The 12,362-nt window shown below is 40.3% G+C and overlaps 1 long non-coding RNA gene across 1 annotated transcript in view; it reads left to right on the plus strand.

Moving 5' to 3' along the window:
- LOC112407391 (uncharacterized) overlaps positions 1 to 12,362 on the plus strand; it is a 442,104-nt gene that overhangs the window by 78,368 nt on the left and 351,374 nt on the right. Inside the window, exons 4-5 of the long non-coding RNA XR_003004736.1 lie at positions 6,792 to 6,984; positions 7,643 to 7,862. This is a non-coding gene — a long non-coding RNA (uncharacterized LOC112407391). The remainder of the gene's footprint in view (positions 1 to 6,791; positions 6,985 to 7,642; positions 7,863 to 12,362) is intronic.

Consider the following 12,362-nt stretch of genomic DNA (forward strand, 5'->3'; position numbering starts at 1 on the left):
AAAAAAAAAAAAAAAAAAAAACCATTTTAAAGCCAGCTTTTGTGGATCCAGATTCAGGAAAGGGCCAGTGGGGACAGTTGTACGCTGGGTCTGGAGGATCCATTTCTAAGATGACTTCTCACATGTCTGGTGCCTGGGCTGATGGCTGAAGAATGGTTTCTGCTGGTAGCTGGACATTTTACTGGCAGCTCAGGGATCCAACATGTTTGTTTCAGCAAACCAGGTGGAAGCTGCTTGGCCTTAGAAGTCACATAGTGTCACTTCCACTGTACTCTATTGATGGTAGCAAGATTCAAGGGAAGGGACATAGATTCTTTCTTTCTTTTTTTTTTTGCGGTACGCGGGCCTCTCACTGCTGTGGCCTCTCCCGTTGCGGAGCACAGGCTCCGGACGCGCAGGCTCAGCGGCCATGGCTCACGGGCCCAGCCGCTCCGCGGAATGTGGGATCTTCCCGGACCGGGGCACGAACCCGTGTCTCCTGCATCGGCAGGCGGACTCTCAACCACTACGCCACCAGGGAAGCCCATGATTCTTTCAACGTTTTAAAACTGTTTCCCCTTGGAGGTAAAATGGCGGTACCAGAAGTCTGGGTTAAATGAGTATTTTATAAGGGGGCTAATACACAGTAAGAGGTTGATAAATATTAGATATTTTTGTTTTTCAATGACATTTCTGCCTGGAATTTGGGTCCTATTCCTCACTGTCTGATGATGATGGAGGTAGTTCAGCCCCTCTCCCCAGAAGTCTTCTCTCACTCTTTAAAGCCGCCTCAGGAAGTTTCCTGGTTCCCTGACTTCTACAATGCTTTATAAATGCCCATGTATGTGCTTATTTTCCCTACTAGTCTCAGGCTTCTAGGGCAAAGACAATCAATACAGTATCTCTAGCATGCAAGGACTCGAGACCCTGAGATAGGGTGATCATACATCCAATTTTCCTGGGACATTTCCCTTTTACATCTGCTGTTATAGTACAATTAGTAGTAGTGCCACATTTTATTCTCAGAAAGTTCCCAGTTTGGATGATAAATTATGCAGTATCTACTCAAAGAGCCTTCTAGAGTCTCAATCATGTTGGTAAAGGAAAGACTGCCCTTGACCCTCTGATACGCTTTCCTATTGTAGCAGCAGTGCTTACGGGTAACACTGGAGCCTGGGAAACTTGCCTCTCACCGAGGGGGTGGGGAGGCTGTGAGGGAAATATGCCTTATGATATCCCAGGGAGCCAGCCTGTCGTGCTGAATCACTGGCAGCATTTCCCAAAAGTGAGTTAAGAAACCATTTCCCACTGACTCAAAGGGTGTAGGGCTCTCACTGGTCCGTACTGACTAGAAAGGAATCACCTGGTTTGCTTTGACTTCCGTTGAAAATGTAGCGAAAGTCCACTCTGAAACCCCATTCCCTGCTGTTCTCCAAGGGTCTTCTGGTATTGTCTCCTAGATGTCTTTCAGGAAACATTGGCTGGTGAATGCGCTTAGGTTGTGCTACAGAGGAGTTCGAAATGGAACAAAACTGAATGAGGACTAAATTGTAAATAAACTAATGCTCAGATGTTTGTACTTACCTGGAAAAACAGGTTTAAAAGATCCAGGAAATAGAGCCATAGGTTCACTCAAGAAGGGAGTTTGAAAGAATGTGTCATCACCTCCGGTAGTCCTGCCAATTGCCATTTTCAGAAGTGAATGGGGACTTTTTTTGCCTTCTGTTTGGTCTTCTTCATTTTTCAAAGCCCAGTTTAAGTCCTGCTTTGTCCAAGAAACTTTCCTGAGTTGCCACAGAGAGGCCTCACTTCTCCCTGACCTCTGCTTCTCCCTAACTCACCTTTATTTAAAAAATTTGCTTATCTGACAATTCTCCTGTAAGGTCAGTAACCTGTGACACAGCATTTATGGGTGCCAAACTCTGTGCTGAGTGCTTTGCCATAATCATTCCTTCTAATCCCTTACCACCAGGTAAGTACTCCTACCTACATTTTACAGGTAAGGGAACACAGGTAACATTGTATTATTATTTATGTTATTAGATTACATCGCCTCTCCCCATCTAACTTGTAATCCTCTCAAGAACTGCAAACAGGTTTCTTATCTCTTGGTATCTTAGTTTCCCCACACGCAGTAGGAACTCAAAGGAGCAAATTGTTGATGTTAATGGCCGGTTTTACTTTCTGTCTACTCCATGAAGATGGAATTTTAAATGTAAATACATAGATGTGCTCTACAGGCCATCTTTAAAGCCCTAGAAACCTCACATCAAGCCAGGAAAATTAAGTGTGAAGAGAAGGAATAATACGTACATGGGACTTGCCATTTTGAGAGTCCACTGATGTTGCTTTTGAGTCACAGGAAGCTTTGCTTCAACATTTAAAAGAGGAAGAAAATGTTAGGCACATTGTGACTATTTGAATATTCTCTTGGGTTGATTTCCTGCATTACATCTTTGAAAGTGTCCTGATTTTCATATGTATTCCAGTGCTGAGTGGTATTTCCTGTCTCAGCCTAAAAAATGGGATTTGACTCTTAACAGGAAGTGTCAGTAACAGCATCAGCTGCAGTGACAGAGATGCTGCAGCAGTGACTAGCACATTGTAACACATTTGAATTTGGATCTTAAAATAAGCCACACACGCTGAATAAGTATGTAAATGTATATGAAATAAGTATGCGTGCCTTATCATAATTTTAAGTCTGATTTTTATTGTCAAGAATGTTTCCATTTAAGAGTTTTTAAACTCTTGCCTTAAAGGGTCGGCCAAAGATCATTTTTCTGTTTTTTAGTCTCTTATATCCAAATTGTCAGATATTATGTGTGAAGAGGCCATTCAAGGCAGAATCATGAAAATTACAGATGGAAAATTAGGTCATTTTCTTTTTCCTTTTCCAATACAGGCTGCTTTCCTTACAGAATATCTTCAAATATTTTTTCCATCCTTGTTTAGAATGACGTACACGAATGATGGGGCCATTACAGGTTCCCCTGGGAGGTTATTCCACAGAATAATGGGACTTGCTGTAGGTATATTTTTTACCTGATTTTTAACCTAAACTTTAAAAATTTTTTGCTCAATTTCACTCTGTTACCCCTTAGACCACCTGTACGGTTCTTCATAGAGGGTTGCAGGATGCTCCTTTTGATAGGAATACTCAAAATCATTAAAGGGAACTAGGTCCATTTATGTTTGATGTGCATACGTCTGCTTTGTTTATTGTGTGCTTATTGACATGGCCTAAGGAGGCAGAATGATAGTGGGTGATTCTTAAACATAATCACAGAACTGGATGAGAAAAAGTTCATAAATATTCTTTTAAGTAGGTATAAAAATATTAGACCCCTTCTTTTGGGCATATGCCAGTTCTCTCATTTATGGGAAAATGAATGAAATAAGCAACCTGATCAGTTTAGTCTTGGATTGTCTAGAACTTCGCCAGTAAGTTAGACTTGCATTAGTATGTTCAGTTCGGCTTCATACTCTAGCCATAAACTGAGATTTCCAATATGCCGTATCCCAGAGACACCAACCTTGAGGCTTGTTTTGTGCTTTATTGGTCTCTGTATGTCCATGGCTGAGCCCGTGCCTGGCAGATATCAGGCGCTTTGTTGGATAATTGAGTCCAATGAATTGTGTACTAATTAGAAAAAAAAGTAGTGAGAGCAGCCATGAATCTAGTATTTTTGATACCCAGCGCCAATCATTTTCAATACCCTTATATGAAAAATGTATTTCAGTAATAATTGTGCAATGAAATGAGTAATAACAGCCAGAAGAGAAGTATAGACAATAAAGTTTTATTAAACGTAACAGATAATCATGCAAATAAATTAATTAAAAATAAAAGTTACAGAATAAAAATATTTTAGTTTTATATATATATATAAATTAAAATATAATACATTAATGATTTCTTGGGAAAAAGGAAAATACTTTATACTGCCATTTATTCCATTGCTTCCAGAGGCGGTATTGAAGGGACTCGAGTTTGCCTTCTTTGTCTTTACAATCATTGTTTGTTTTGAATCTATTGTTTTAAACACTTGAAGCTGTAGTACCCTAGGAATTGGAGATGCTAACTGCCCTCTAGGTAAGCTCAAAGGATTCCAAACTATTTTGAACTTACTCTCTAAGTGAATGTGGACAGCTGAGTCTCTGGGTATACAAATGGACGTTCCAGAATACGATGTTTATTTAAGAATAATATGTTTATATATATATGAAGATTACATATGTATTATTAAAACTCAGCAGTAACCACAGCAATTGCTTAGAACTTGGACCAACGAAAGATATTTTAAGGGGGAGGAGTATTTTATCATTGACATTGTTTAGAGTTGGCAGAGCATAGGGAAAATAAAAAGCAGTGTGCCTTTGAGCTTGTCATTTCTTTTAGTTTATTACTGAAAAATTCTTAATATTATTTAAAATTTTAAAATTTCTCTACAGACAATGATGACTTGCTTGCACCTGGGGCAGACCGTTCCCATTTCCCTGTCCTAGGTTCACCAGTGTGGAGGATACTAATTTTGCTTTGAACAAAATTTTTGAAAAAAAAAAAATTAAAAAATCTCAAGTCATCCATTATAGTTTGACTTCCATGGTTTGCAGGCATCCAATACATATTTTTTGAATGCCTAACGAGGAGAGAGAGTGGAGGATGGGTGAAATCCCTCAGAAGGGGGCTGCGGGCATTGGAAAGTAGCAGGCCAGTATCAGGTCCCCGGGGGCAGCAGAACAAGGACATCAGCAATTTAGAAAGGGAAGTGAGCAGTAGAACAAAGAACTGATGTTTTGTTCTGTTGGTGATGGTCATGGGCTGCTGGCGGGAAGAGCAGAAGCAAGAGAGTTTCTCGAGGCTTAACTTCCCATCTCATTCTTTTAATTTCTACCTTTGACCGGGGTTAGCCATACATGTTTTCCCCATTCTATTGCTCAGTTCCTGAGAAAACCCTTCCTACTCTTCCTTCAATGACTTATCTGCTTCTGTCGATAATCTGGAAATTTTATGGTGAAATTGCAAAATGGTGAAACACTAAAATGCATCTCAGGTCATGTGGCACATTTGTATGCCAGATGCGTGGTACAAGTAGGGAGTACTTTGCATTAAATTCTTTCTGACATTCTTCTCTTCTCAGGCTCAGTTTTCTCTTGCTGACTTTTTAATTTTTTTTTTTTGCGGTACGCGGGCCTCTCACTGTTGTGGCCTCTCCCGTTGCGGAGCACAGGCTCCGGATACGCAGGCTCAGTGGCCATGGCTCACGGGCCCAGCCGCTCCGCGGCATGTGGGATCTTCCCGGACTGGGGCACGAACCCGTGTCCCCTGCATCGGCAGGCGGACTCTCAACCACTGCGCCACCAGGGAAGCCCTTTGTAGGCATTTTTATACACTTCCTCTCCAGTTAGAGCAAGGGTAACGAAGAAGTGCAATCCTCTGAGACGGCTCTTAGCCATTCTGTTTTAGTCCTCATCACTCTGTCCAATAGAAATCTCATACAAATATATGAGAACGCCCTGTAACCTGTTTCATCTTGGCCCCTCCATCTCCTACTCTCTTATCAAAAATAGAATTTCAGCGTGCCCATTAGGATGGCTATTAAAAAAAAATAGAAAATAGAAAAAATAGAAAATAACAGGTGTTGGTGAAGATGTGGAGAAATTGGAACCTTTGTGCATGTAAAGTGGTGCAGCCACTATGGAAATCAGTATGGCAGTTCCTAAAAAAATTTTAAAAAGAATTAATAGATGTAGCTAGTGGGAAGCTGCTGTGTAGCACAGGGAGATCAGCTCGGTGCTTTGTGATGACCTAGAGAGGTGTGATGGGGAGGGTGGCAGGGAGGCTCAAGTGAGAGGGGATATAGGTGTACATATAACTGATTCACTTTGCCGTACAGCAGAAACTAACACAACATTGTAAAGCAATTATAATCCAATAAAGATGTAAAACAAAATTAAAATAAAAAAGAGTTAATATATGATCCAGCAATTCCACTTCTGGGCATACACCCAAGAGCATTGAAAGCAAGGAGGAGATATTTGCACCCTCATGTTCATAGAAGCATTATTCATAATAGTCAAGATGTAGAAGCCGCCAAGTCTGTTGACGGATGAATGGATAAACAAAATGTGATCTATCCATACAATGAAATATCACTCAGTCTTAAAAAGGAAGGACATTCTGACACATGCTATGACTTGGTTGGACTTTGAGAACACTATGCTTAGTGAAGTGAGCCAGTCAATGTTGTATAGCTTACTTTATAGAAGATACCTAGAGCAGCCAAATTCATAGAGACAGAAAGTAGAATGGTGGTTACCCAGGGTGAGGTTGAGAGGGAAATGGAGAGTTGTTGTTTAATGGGTACAAAGTTTCAGTTGGGGAAGATGAAAAAAGTTCTGGAGATGGATAGTGGTGATGATTGCACAACATGAATGTACTTAATGCCACTGAACTGTTCGCTTAAAAATGGTTAGGTTGATAAATCATCTAACGTTACATGTTTTTAACCTCAGTAAAAAAAAAAAAAAAGAACATCTGACATTATACACCTTAATCCCAGAAAACTGCATGTGAAAAATAATTATGGGTATTTTACCACAGTAAAAGCTAATTAAAAAATAGAATTTCAAGTTTGATTGTTACACATCACTCTTCATATAAAATAACAGAGAGCTATTTTAGAGGAGTTAGAGTCTGATGGCATGGGTCACATGCTCTAGCTCAGCCCAGGCAAGTTTTGAAATAATGCTTGGTGGTTGGCGTGGTTTGAATACATGGTTAAGCGGTATTACCTTGTTCTTTCCAGGTCAAAGAGAGGAACAGAAGAGTGAATCAGAAAAGGAAATGGCCACCACTGTCTAATTAGATGGTACCCTCTGAGATGGAGAGATTACACCCCCAACTCATCTACAGGATGTTTAAAGATCTGAATGGTCACTTCAGCTCCTGTTGCATCTTAGTGGGGGCTGCTTGTGCAAAGTGATGTTTGGCAAAATAAAGTAAGCAAATTGGATGTCATGTGAATTAAAAGCAAAGTTGGGAAGAACAGAAACCTTCAAAACTTGCAATGGGATATCCACCTTTTGACAGTTAGGTTACCAGGACAGAGATGGCATGGGATATTAGTAAAAGAAAGCTATGATTACTTTGGAGACTATTGGGCAATAAGAAATAGCAATAATGATGCTTTGAATTAAGGCATTTCCCCCCAGGGCTCACATATGCAATAATTTCTTTTTACAATATACTGAGAAACCAGGGAGGAATGGGTATTATTATCTCCAGTTTATAGTTACAGAAGGTGAAACTGAGGCACAGAGAAGTAATCTGAGTTTGAAGCAGTGTCTCATTGGCAGGGGTAGCAGTAGAAAACAGGATTAATTTCCTGATCTCCAGGCCTCCTGTCTATAAATAGCTTGCCTTCTGTTCTGTTGATCCTGCCCAACAAAGCTGCACCCCAATGTCCCCAGACATGGCAACAGTTGGCTCCCCAAATATGCTTTTAAAGTAGAGAAGCCATACAAGAAGACTGGGACCTTTAGGCCCCTCCAGAGGCTAGCAAATGTGTGGGTGACCATCACATAACTTCAGTGTTGGCTCGTGAACCTCAGTTTCCTTCACTGTCACATTTCTCTGTTTCTAACTTCCTTTGAGCAGGGAGAAAAGACAACTGGAATTTCAGTGAACTCCATTTTCTTGGCTTACAAGTCACAAGCTCCAGTTAAGTGCCACCCTGAATAAGTGGCTCCTTTGTGTTGAGGGAGAGACCACCCCCTGACCCAGAGATGCGGTTTTGCAACACGCAGATGGAGATTTCCAGAAGTCCTCAGCTGGAGCAGCTAAATGTGACTGAGACAACACAGTCCCATAGACAAAGGTCAGACCTATTTTAATCTCTGAGTGAGGCTATTACTCTGGGACAAGGCCCTTCTTGTCTGATTTCCTGCTATTTTCAGTGATTCACAAGCCTGAATCTCTTTCATCTGGGAGTGCAGAGACCCATCCCCCTTTTAGATTTGTTTGTGAGTTAAAATAGTTCCCATCCTCAGTCTTCTCGGAGTGTCTACTTGCAGCCGTAGAATTCCTCAGGCTGTGACCTGGAGGAGTCCCTGGGAGGGAGAGTCAGGGCAGCTTGGAATGCAAGCCCAAGGGAGGAATCCGGAGTGTAACAGGAAGTGGGGTTGCTGCTTGCTTGCCCAGAGGCTCGGAGCTGATAGATCAGTGGGGCTGACTCCTTTGACAGTGCTCTGGGAGGCTTCTGCAACACAGCCTTATGGAGGCTTGCCCTGTACTGTCTGCTGAGATGTATGCATCGTGCAGGTGTTTCAGTCCAATCCAGTCACTATAGAATCCGATGCAATTAGGATGAAAGATGCTCCTTTAGCTTCTTGATGACACGGCCCTCATGTTCTGTAATTACTGGTCCATTTGGATTGATAACCCTCGTATTTATGGGTTATTTCTCCAAAGTGAATGCTGCAATATAAAAGCCTGCTTATCCAGTTATCCTGTGGCTTTTGAGTTTGCTAGTTCCCTCTTTTCTTTAAAAAAATTTTTTTAAATAACTTTATCTACTGTGGAAACATCTCAAATCACTGTTTCTTAATTGTTTAATACCTCAGTTTGATGTAGACAGAGAAGAGTTTGAGAAATGTAGCCAAAGCTAGCCTTCAGGGAATCTGCCCAGAGTAATAATAATGATGAGTTGACACTTGTTGATTCTATACTCCTTGCCAGGTACTGTGCAAATGCTTTATACATATTCTCTCATTTAATCTACATAAGAATCCCATGAGATCATTTTACTGAAGACAAAACAAGGTTTAGGGAAGTTAGGTAATTTTCCCTAGATCACACAATTAGTTTGTGGATAGAACTAAAATTCCATCTCAGATCTTCATGCCGCTAAACACAATGGAACAATTTTGCTGAAACTTTGAGAATAAATGTTAGATCTTCCCTAATGTCATGGTCTTTGTGGATATCATACAATTAAAGATTTTCTACATTTTCTTCTCATTCTTTTTAAAGAAAAGGTCGCTGAAGTCAGTGAGAAACTTTGGTGAGTTGCCCTTTCCATTTGTTTATAAGAGGAAACGTTAACTTCTGTGATTGTTCCACACATTCTTGCCACTTCCCTAAATCAAAGAAAAAAAAGAGCCACAAAACATGGCTGTAATGCCTGTTTTCATATCAGAAGGTCAAAAAACAAAGATCCATGAGGAAATAGTGGGAAGAGAGTATTGTCACAAAAACACCAGAAGTTGCATAAATAAATAGTTTTGAGGGGGATGGAGAGAAGAAATGAACATTTTGTTTCTGAATTCTGATCCAGATCTAATGTTTTCAGAAGTGACAATTCATCCCACAAAAGACTGAAGGCTTTTAGATTTGGGTGTATCAGCACTCCACCCACAGAGTAAAATTAAGAATTGATTACACCCCTCCCCTTGCCTGAGGTCAAGCAAGCAGCAGAATCCACTACTTTTGCTGTGGACTTTGTCTACAACCCAGAGCAAGGTGGAGAGATAAGCCAATTATCCAAATTTTCAAGTCAAAGAAAAAGTACTTTGGATTTAATTATCTGGTAGAAAGTGTTTGGAAACCTGAATTATTTGCACATATTTTTATCTTTGCTTGATACAAACAGAGTGACTTTGTGTTTAGGCCATTTCAATTGATAGTTATTCAAGATTTCCTAGTTACTGGACTTGTCTCTGCTCATGTGAAGAGAGATAGCTTCATGTTCCACTGGGAGAGAAGGGCTGAGATCAGAGATTTGGTGTTTAGGTCACTGCCAACACTGAAGAAGGATGCAAACAGGGCTTCTCAGCCCCAGCTTTGCAGGAGAATCACCTAGGGAGCTCTTAAAAGTGTACCAGTGGCCCTGGTCCCACATAAGGCCAACCAAGTCAGGATCTTTGGGGTTGGAGCTGAGGCCAGGATATTTTCTAAAAGCCCCCTTGTGATTTGAAAGCATCCATGGTTGAGAATCATTGGATTCATCATGGATATTATCATTCTGATGATGATAAGTATAAAAAAGATGGAGAATACTTCAGTTCCATTGTCCAAATGATCCACAGACATTTGATTTTTAAGAATATCAAAAAGAGATAAGGCAAAATGACAGCGTAAGTTAATCTTCTTGCCCTTTCCAGTGGCACTGTGGTCTCGTATACCTGTCTCAGATAAAATATGCCTTATAGTTCTCAAAGTTAGTTATGAAAGCAAGTTCTAAAACAGAAAACTCTTTCAGAAAATGAGAAAGAAAAATCTCTATCTGATGAGTACTACCAAACAGAGAACAACATTGACCAAAAACCATACTTTTAAATGATTCAGAAATCACCTTCACAAATCTTTTGGCTTTATATTTTACTATTCGCACAGGCACAATTATTTTCCATACTCATTTGATGGTTTAAAGAAGTAGTGGTTCTCAAACTTTATTGTGCATCTAAATTACCCAGGGAACTTGGTAAAATCCAGATTGCTGGGCTCCATTCCTGTGGTTTCTGGTTTGATGGGTCTGGGGTGGGATCCAATAATTTGCATTTCTAGTAAGTTCCCAGGTGAGGCTGGTCATGGGACCACAGCAAACTAAAGTAGAACTTGAACACTTCTTCCCAAAAGCTCATTATAAGTTTGTGAAGAATAATGTGAATATTTACTTTAGTATTATTTTTATTCCAAAATGGATTTGAATGATTCTCTAAAAGTACACATAATAGGTTAAATTTTTAAATTAAAAAAAGGTAAGGAAATTAGGGTGAAAAGTTAAATTTGAGTGGTAAGATAAAATCAAACAGCACATACATATAAAAGGTATTTTAGGGCTTCCCTGGTGGCGCAGTGGTTGAGAGTCCACCTGCCAATGCAGGGGACACGGGTTCGTGCCCCGGTTGGTCTGGGAAGATCCCACATGCCGCGGAGCGGCTGGGCCCGTGAGCCATGGCCGCTGAGCCTGTGCGTCCGGAGCCTGTGCTCCACAACAGTGAGAGGCCCGCGTACTGCAAAAAAAAAAAAAAAGGAATTTTAAAAAGTAAGATACAGAAAATGAAATATATTTTACTATTTAACAAAATATACATTTGAGAGTATCAATTCTATATAGCAAATCTTATATCATTCCTGAGCTTTTTCTTACTTCTGAATTCCTTTGAAACTTAGATAAGATAATATTTAGCTATTCTAAAGTAAAGTAAAAAAGCAAAATTGCCCGGCCAATCCTAGGGATACTGGCTAATGATGCGAGATCCCATTTGGCTCTTCCGTATATGCATAGACTGCTTTCAAACAGAATACAGTAAAATGAAACGAGGGTGACATGCCTGTTTTATTTAATAAAACTGTGTGTACAGTAGATAACTAAACTGAAGAAATGATTTAGAGGCTTGAGATGTTTAGATTCATTATCTACACAGTAACACAAAATCAAAAGCAGGAGGCAGTCTGAGCAAATGAAGCGAGTCAGGTGGAGAGTGTGGTCCCCTGACATGGCGCCCTGTCTAACGGGAGCGCGTGGCCCTGTGCTGTCAGATAGTTGATTTATTGAGAGAAGCGAGGGTGAATTTTTATACAAAATGTTATGAATTTTAAATGTTGACAACAAATTCAATTAAAATAAATAACACTATGTGAGTCAAAATCGATTTGGGCCAGATTTGGCTTTGCTAATTTGAAAACTTGTCTTCAGGAATTAATTTTTCCTGGTTAATTACCAACTCCTCTTTGCATTCTGACTAGGTTTCCACCCAGGCAGCTAATTGAAGCAGAGCCAAACAAATTACTGACTGCTATTTGCATGGCTTTCCTTTAACCCACTGGTTCTCAAAGTGAGGTCCTAAGTTGTATTAGCATCTTCTGGGAACTTGTAGAAATACAAATGAGACTTGCCCATCCCAAATGGGCTAATTTCATATGACCCGCCCCAAACTTACTTAGTCAGAAACTCTGGGAATGGAGCCAGAAATCTGTTTTAACAAGCCCCTCCATGTGATTCTCATGCCCACTAAAAGTTGGAGGGCCCCAATTTACTTGAAGAGAATTTAAGGCAGCCTCATTAAACCAGAACAGATCTACTGGGTTGGTAATAAGATGAATACCTTACCAGCATCCGGAGCCAGAGTGCTCTGGTTATGCGACGTTCCAAATGGTGCTGGGTATCATTACCCTGTTAATAGATACTCTGGTATATTTCATTGAAAAAGATATAATTCCAAAGTAGCATGGAGAGTCTCATTTGAAAAGTTTGCTGAAGAATATCTGTCAGTTTAGGGATCGTATCAATGGTTATTTACTCTTTCTTACCAAGTGCTCCGGTTGTCGTGCTTGGTGTAGCTGAAAATATTCTCACTTCCTTACTCACGTTTAC

This window comes from Neophocaena asiaeorientalis, unplaced genomic scaffold (genome assembly GCF_003031525.2).
Source record: "Neophocaena asiaeorientalis asiaeorientalis breed wild unplaced genomic scaffold, Neophocaena_asiaeorientalis_V1.1 scaffold125, whole genome shotgun sequence".
NCBI lineage: Eukaryota > Metazoa > Chordata > Mammalia > Artiodactyla > Phocoenidae > Neophocaena > Neophocaena asiaeorientalis.